An 8,801-nucleotide genomic window follows, 5' to 3' on the forward strand; every position below is an offset into this window, starting at 1 on the left:
TCGATGGGTCGGTGATCTAATACTCCCCACTTGAGCGGACTTGGGGATATAAACCTTGTTGGCAATAGTGTTCCAGCAAGTGGAACCCACAACACCCTCCGGGAAATCCTTGTGACAATGCTCCAGAAAGGTGCCAAAACCTTCGGTGCTGACTAATTGTTGGTCATATATACCCAATCTGCAAGCAAGTTCCACCATACTACATTGGCGGAATTCACCACCAAGGCAAAAGGTAATGATTCCTGGGTTGTAATAATCATTTCCTTCGCGAAAGTTGATGGTTGAGAAAAACTCCCAACACAACTCCTTGAACACCGGTTCTTGCATACGGAATAGCCGGCTCCATCCATCACAAGTGATGGATACCCCTTCATGCATAAATGCTTTGACAAGAAATGGGGCCAACTCCTCCTCATATCGGACTCTCCCCAGCCATTCCCAATTTATTGCATTTGGTACATAAATTTCTTTCTTTTTAACTTCAACCAACTTCTTCTTCCATCGTTTCATCGTGGATTCCGAATCAATTCTTGGAAAGTTTAACCAAGGATGATCCCCTCGGTTACCCCTAGAGCTCTGTCCACCTCTTAAAAACATTTTCTTGTTGAAGAATATTGAAGAAAATCAAGATGGTTGCTTGAGAGACTTTTGGCACGTCGAGCGGCGTGTGTCGCCTGTGTAGAATGAAAATGTTTTCTAATTAGGGTAAAAACCCTAATTTTACAGAATTGTAAAAATAATTTTTTTTTCCAGTAAAAATAGGCGACTCGTCGAGTCAGTGTGGCGACTCGGCGAGTCGAGTCTTTTTTTAAAAACTTTTCTCTTTTTTTTTTTAAAAAAAAAACACACCCCACACTTAGGCCTTTCTTGTCCTCAATCAATCATTTATAGATGAAAATGAAGATTGAGAATACTAAGAAAACCACACAAAACAAAAACGAAAAAAAAAAGAAAAGAAAAGCAAACTTTATTGACGGGTTGCCTCCTGCTGAGCGCTTCTTTTTGAGGAGTCGTTAGTTGGAATCTTGTCCGCTCTACGTTTCTGCGGCTTCATCCAATAGGATCTCCTTCTTTAGTTTTTGCACTTTATACTTGCTTTTGTAAATATGGATTTTTCTCTTATATGCCCTCTTCAATTCTTCCATTCTCTTTCTTGCAGCAATTTCTTCAGCTTTACACTTTATCCCTTTAACATGCCTCTTCTTTTTCACTTCTTCCTTTTCACGCCCCATCGTTTCCCTTCCTTCTTTATCTTCCTCGATTGCCTTTTCGGTCATTAACTCATCATCCCTTGAAGGCACAAATTCTTCCTCACTTTCATCACATATTAAAGAATCCGGTGTTTTGAAAGTGAAAACTTCAAACGTAGTAGAGACAAAAGCACGAGGCTTGGTTCTTTTGCTTTTGGTTGACATCGCTATATGTGATTCAATGAAAGAGTTATGGTTATCATTATGATAAGTTTTAGTATCCCCTTTATCTTCTAAACTTTCTTTATCCTCTTCTTGGGCAGCCTCATCATTTAGCACAATTGTTTCAAGACAAGCCAAATGTGCATTCTCAAAGTTGACGAAATCTTTAACATCTTTACTTTCCTCAAGAAGATTCTCCACGTAATCAAGCAAAACGTGCACATGTGGTTCATAAAAGGTACTAATGATTTGCAGACTAAAATCTTCAACAAATCGGGATTTTTCGTATGTACTCGTCGAGTGAGAAGGTACGACTCAGCGAGTCAACGAGCTTCCAATACTTTTAAGGCTTTCTTGATAATCACCTTCCTTGATCAGCCTCTCTATTACCTCCAGATCTCCCTTGGCATCAAAATTTTCTTCCAAAGATAGTAAGAATTGACTTGGATTGATTTCATGCAAGCACGCAAGCTCTTTTTCTAATAATTCATCCTCCAACTCTATTGAGGAAACTTTATCTTCTCTTGACTCTATGTGCTTATCCTTTTCCTCAGCTTTAAAAATCACAGAATCATCCCCCACCCTTAATGTTAGTGTAGATTCACGCATATCTACAAAGGCACAAGAGGTATTCAAGAACGGTCGCCCAAGAATGATTGGTACTTTAAGGTCCTCCTCTATGTCTAATATTATGAAGTCAACAGGAAATACTAATTTATCAACTTTGATAATAAGATCTTCACACACTCGCATTGGATGTATTATCGTTTTGTCGGCCAAATGGATTTTCATATGAATAGGCTTTGGGACCGGAAGGTTTAACTTTTGGAAGAAGGAATATGGCATAATATTAATACTTGCCCTTGAATCAGTCAATGCTCGTGTGGTCATTATGTTCCCAAATTGACAAGGTACAGTGATGCTTCCCGGATCGCCCCTCTTTTCTGGCAGTTCATTCAACACTATTTCAGCAACTTCTTCCATATTTTTTCTAGCTGTAAAGAGGTTTTTAAGCAAACTTGCATATTTTGGTGTTTGAACTATCGTTTCAACAAACGGAATATTCACTTGGAGTGCCCTTATGTGCTCCATAAACCTCCTATATTCTTGAATCTGCTCATTAGGTATGGCTCGGCTCGGAAATGGAAAAGGGGCCTGGTAAGGTTTCAAAAGAAAGCTGCTTGTGTCATCAAGTCTTGGACTCGTCGAGTCCTTATTGGCGACTCGGCGAGTCCAGTCGGGTTTACTCAATTCCCAGCTATTTACATCTTCTTTTTGCACCTTGTTGGGATTCTTCTTGACAGGGGTCAGCGAAGTGAAAATTGTACAGAATCTGTTGTTAATGCCTTCACATGCGCCATTCTGGGATTTTGTTCGGTATTGCTAGGAAGTTCACCGGGTGTTCTTTGGTTGATTTGTTGTGCAAGTTGGCCTAGCTGTTTTTCAATGTTATGAATGGATGCTTGCTTATTCCTAAGTATATTTTGTTGATCCATCATCATAGTTTGGTTCTCTCTAAGCATATTTTGTTGCTCCTTCATTTCAGCGTCGGTATCATTGTGCCTCTTCTCGGACGCAGCCACAAATCTTGTAAGCATATCTTCCAAATCAGATTTCTTCTCTAGCACCGGTTCCTCCTTTTGATAAAATCCTCTATCTTTTTGCTTGTACTTTTCCTCCTTTGTCTTTTTTTACTCATCGTATGGTAGCCATTCTTTCTTGGGTTTCCGCCAATTGTCATCAAACCTATCACCACTTGAATAGCACACTTGCACTTTCCAGTTCCCGTTCTCATCAAGATCACAATCTTTAGTGAGGTGAGGCCCTCTACAGTTTTCACAACCCACCCTAATGGCATGGATGGATAGGTCCATCTTAGTCATTCGTCGATCCAAACTATCCAACTTAGCCATCATTGGTGCCATATTATCAGTAACTGAGTTCACCACGCCCCTACTTAATTCATTCCTTGGATTCTGATATTCTCTAGAGCACTTAGAGAATTCTTCAATTAGCTCTTTTATCACCAGGGTTGCCTTCTTCGTGAGAGGTCCTTGCGAATCAAAGAGCTTCCTAGTTGTTACATTTACTCCATCATAGAAGATAGAGACTTCTTGTTGACTATTCAAATCATGATGTGCGCAATTCCTTAGTAAGCCTTTATATCTCTCCCATGCCTCCTAAAGTGACTCTCCAGATTTTTGTTCAAAATTGGCTATGGCTTTCTTCAACTTGGCTATCTTTGAGGGAGGGCAAAATTGGTCTATAAATTATGTTTTCATTTTAGCCCAAGTAGTGATGGATTCGGGAGGAAGTGACTTCATCCAATCTTTCGCAGCTCCCTTGAATGTGACCGGAAGCATACGAAGTAAAATAGTGTCTCGAGCCACATTGGGGACATTAAAGTAGTCGGCTATATCATTGACCTCGTCTAGGTGCTTGTATGTGTCCTCGTGATCCTTCCCGTAGAATGGGATCTCCTTAAGTTGCACGAGTATGTGGCCTTTACGTTCAAAGGTGGCAGTCGCGGGAATAGCGGGTTGCACGAGTCCCGGGCCGGTATCATCACGTATCCTTTTCTTCCATTCTCCCATGGGAACTTCATCGATGTTGGCCATGGTGTTGTCAAGCTCTCCTTCTAGGTCGCTTCCTTCTTCGTATTCAGATTCGTTACCGTACTCGAATTCGGTTTCGTTGTGGAATGTATCGTCTCCAAAATTCCCAAGATTGCTTCCTTCGCTCTTTTGACTGCTAGACTCTCCTGTTTTCATGCTCTTTTTCTTCCCAAAGACTGATTTAAGGTCCTTGAAGGGTGATTTCTTTGGCGGGTTATTGTCTTCAACAACCTTGTCTTTGTTCTTTCTAAGAGCGGATTCCGGGTCTTCTAATGGGGGAATCAGATGTGTGTTGGATCCTCGGGTCATGTAATATCTGCAATTAAAACAAGAAACACACATAAAAAGAACAAAAATAAAATAAAATAAAAACGAAACTGGAAATCAGCGATGGACTCGCCGAGTAGCTTCGAGTGCACTCGGCGAGTTCAAGGCTAAAACAGAAAAACTTTAACTAAAATTCTAAAAACAAATAAAAATCTTAAAACTTAACCTAATAAATTAGTTAAGAAGTAACTTTGTGTAAGATAAATCTCACACAAAGGATCGATAAAACTAGCAATTAGTGCTAATTTTTGAACCGTTCCCCGGCAACGGCGCCAAAAACTTGATGTGTGTGAAACGAACTAAGTTTTATCCTACTTTTTAATTATGAATTAGACACAAAAAGGCAGTGGACCTATCAATTGTGGTATAGTCAAATAAGTAGGGTATCGAACTCAGGGAACGGAAATTAAACTAATTACTAATATTATCAAAGAACAAGTAATATAAAGTAGGGTTTTCTCTAGTTTTACAAGACTAGAAACTTAAATATATTGTTAAGACTTAAACTAAATAACTAAAGCTAAAGCAACAAAAATAATTAAGGAGACTTCTGTTTAGGTTCAAATCATTTGTTCCTATGGTTGATTTTATGGTAAATGCTTTGGATTAAGTTTAATTGGCTACCGATTAAGATGATTAGATTCACGTTCGCCATTGCTAATCCTTAGAAAACAGATTAATTCAAACAATGGCCAGTTGTCTAGATTAATGAATTTCCTAGTTTATTAATTCGAGTTAAGTAAGACTTGTAGTGGTTAATTAAATTGGTCGTTCAATTAACTTCTTGATGATGGTTCATCATGCAAGCTCACACATTAACTTACCTATCTTCTAGTTAACCCTAGTTTCATGTTCGTTATTGCTAGGCATATAACTAAGTTTTCACATAAATCATATGAGATTAGTAACTAAGAGATGTTCATACAACTTAATTACTGATTTATTAACAGAAAAATAGTTATTATTAACACATGAGGTTCTTTAACAAGCTTAACAAAACATAATCACCAAATTAAATTAATCCAACCACAAAAATCAAACCATATTCACAAAATCATCTATCCTAAACAGAAGATAAAGGTCTTAGTTCATAATTGCAGTAAAAACAAACTCAAAAACGAATTCAATTAGTTCAAACATGACTCAATCAAATGATTAACTAAGAATGAACTAGAAATTGCCTTAATCCTCCTCAAAATCAAACGTAGGGTTGATTCTTCACTTCCCAGAGCTTCCACCGTGTCTTCAATCGCAGCTTAGCCTCCTAGGGTTCTTCCAAAGTCTTTGGTCTCAGTCTTAAAGTCCCTATTTATAGTTTTCTGGAAACAGAGTTGACTCGTCGAGTTAAGGTACCGACTCACCGAGTCCCTCATTAAAAATCCGTGTACAGCAATGACTTCTATAACTTCGCGAACCTTCGATCCGACTCGCCGAGTCAGGCGTTGACTCGCCGATTCCTTCTTGTTTTCGACATTTTTCTTCTTTTTTTCAACTCCCGAAATTCCGATTGCATCTCCTGCTTCCTTTTGCTCCCGAGCACATCTTTTGGACTGGAAATATAATTTAAACACAATTAAGTACCTTTTGTCCATAAATTGCAAATAATTAGCCAATAAATAATAAAAATATATACTAAATATATAGCTAAATATGCACATATCATCAGTCCTCTTTCCTCACCATCAAGCCCAACCAGAACTTGATCCTGGACTTGGCTCCATTCAAATATGACGTGTTCATGCTTTCCCTTGTCGAGTGCTTGAAGTACTCACCTTTGGTTACTGCCTTAACCAAGGTTGAATGTGTTCCAATGTCAATGTTGTCAAAGGCCTTCTCATCTGCTAAGTATGTCAAGGAGGAGGAAAAGATCATCTTTGAAGTTCTTGATAAGAAACACTCGGTCTCAAAGTCTAGGTTAACCTATGTCGATTCAATGATGAATCTGGAGACTATTTCTACTGCCCAGATCTTTGACACGTTCTACCAAATGTGGTATACTGATCTTCTCACCACTATCACCAAGTTCAAGAATTCATGTCTTCCACCCCAATGGAATGGTCTGTTTACTCTTCTCTTCAAGGCTTTCTCTGAGAGAGTAACTGGATTCGACTGTGCTAGCAAATCATTCATGACAATCCTCTATGGCCTCTACCATGGGATTAACCTTGATTATGGGTCCGTTCTTTGGGCTCAATTGGTGCAGAGTATGAATTCTTCGTCTCGACACAATGAGATCTCTCGTGCACGTTTCTAGACGATTGTGGTGCAGCGTGCAATGGAAAAGTTCAATATTCCGGTGATGGCAGACTCATTAATGTCGTAGATTGCTACCTTCCACACTACGAAGATTATTATCACTGATAATTCGAAGTTTATATTTTGGGATCTATTCCGGAGACTATGTACATATATGCTTCTGGGGCTAGCAAAATTATCACCGAGTACAAGAAGCAACCTGTTTCGGGTCATAGGGAGCTTACTTCTGAGATGCAATGCTCCTTAGATGAAGCTGATAAACCCAAAAAGAGAGGAAAGAAGGGAGATAAGAAAAAAGGAGTTCAAGAAGGTCAATCTTCTCCCGCTCCAACTCCTAAGAAGCGAAAGACTCAAGGTGCAGCTCCTTCGGCTCCAAAGAGGCAAAAGCTCAGAAATATGACTTTGAAGTCCAGCTCCCCTTCAACAAGCGATACTGAGTACGTTCCTTCTGATCCAGCTAGAGTAGAATCAAGCGAAAGAAAAGGTTCTCAATCTGTGGGTTCGCTTCGTGGTGATTCACCCCCTTCTACTCCACATCAGGAGGTGCATTTAAACGAATTTGTTCCAACTCCACCTCCTTCTCCTACTCATAGTATTATTCCAATTACCATCGCTCCTTTTCCACCACCAATTTCATCTCAACCAACACCTATTACATCTAAATCACCACCTGTTATTTCTACAACAACCACCTCTACTACCCAGCCACCACCCATCTACACTGAAACCACTACAACAACCACCACAGGCGAACCTCTCGTCAATGGCAATACATCTGATGTGGAGGGAAACACTTTAGGTTTTGTCACTACTTCAATCCCACCTTTAGTTTTGGTCAACGTATCTGATGCGGGGGCTCAAACTTTAGGTTTCTCCACTCATGTTTCACCTCCCATTTCCCCTCTTAATCGTAATGACCCAGAAATTGTAACGCCCCGATTCCAGGTATGGATTTAAATAAAAGGTTATTTGGTTTTAAGTCCTACTCGACGAGTTGGTTGCCCTACTCGTCGAGTAGCAGCGGGCTTGATACGCGTGTTTAGTGACCTACTCGCCGAGTCCATTAAGGGACTCGACGAGTAGGAGTTGTCAGATGAAACCCTAAATTCCGGGGTCTTGCACCCTATTTAATGAATCATACGCCTCCTTTGGCCTCTTTGTTGTCCATTGAGAGTCCAGAAGAACCCTATCTTGAGTGTGTGTGTATTCTTTGGAAGTTTAAGCTTGGAGGAAGATCTTTGGTGAGGGAATCTCTTGGGAAGCAAGCTAGTTGGAGCAAGAGTTGGTGGCTTTCTAGTTTTGCATCAGAAAGGGCTCTCTTGAAGGTATTAAATCGTTTTTCCCTTGGCTCATTCTCTTCTAAACCCTTTTGCGCATAAGTTTAGAAAAGGGTTCTTGTGTTTAAGCCAAGATCTGGAGTTGTAACTTCAGATCTGGACTCCCCTTGGCTTCTGGATTCATAAAGCCATCAGCCTTGTCTAGTATGAGCCATCTCTCAAGGATGTGACTTCCTTGCAAGCTTAGTTGTGCCATTTTAGGGTCTTAAAGCCTTGCATGCACGTAAAGTTTGCAACTTTACGTGATAAGCATGCCTAAGGAAGTTGGATCTGCAATTTGGGGCCTTGGCATGACTTAGAAAGTGTCTGCATGGTTAAAGGGCTGAAGAGACTCGGCGAGTCGCATAGTCGACTCGGCGAGTCATATGAAGATAGGCATTGAACTCGACGAGTTGGATGAACAACTCAGCAAGTCCGATGAAGATCGTCGTAGACTCGACGAGTTGGATGAACAAGTCGGCGAGTCAGATGAGTTTTCCCCAAGTTATGAATGTGTGTAGCCGTCGTGTGCAAGAAGGAAACTCGATGGGTGGGCTTAGGGTTGGATTGAGAATCGGAGGAACTCGACGAGTCACCCCGATGACTCGGCGAGTTGCAAAGCGCTTCAAGGAACTCGGCGAGTAGCCGAGGGTACTCGGCGAGTCAAGGTCAACATGTACTATTGACCTTGACTGAGGACTTTGACTTTGATCAGGGGTTGATTAGTGGGTATGGAGTACCTTGTAAGGTTAAGAACTTATAAGTATATTGTGTTATGGCATTAGGTGGTGGAGCCTGTGTCAAGTGATTCAAGAGTTGGGATTTATCTACCGAGTCGACATTTGTAAGGTGAGTTATCCTCACTACATCGATAA

General features: G+C 40.4%; 1 non-coding gene across 1 annotated transcript; it reads left to right on the plus strand.

The window, feature by feature from the left end:
* The first annotated feature begins 3,539 nt into the window (after window positions 1-3,539).
* On the plus strand, window positions 3,540-3,646 carry LOC145141673 (small nucleolar RNA R71). The gene has a single exon (XR_013722866.1). It is a non-coding gene; the product is annotated as a small nucleolar RNA R71 (small nucleolar RNA).
* The last annotated feature ends 5,155 nt before the right edge of the window (window positions 3,647-8,801 follow it).

The sequence above is a fragment of the Lactuca virosa genome, chromosome 9 (assembly GCF_052849685.1).
Source record: "Lactuca virosa cultivar CGN04683 chromosome 9, Lactuca_virosa_CGN04683_v6, whole genome shotgun sequence".
Classification (NCBI taxonomy): domain Eukaryota; kingdom Viridiplantae; phylum Streptophyta; class Magnoliopsida; order Asterales; family Asteraceae; genus Lactuca; species Lactuca virosa.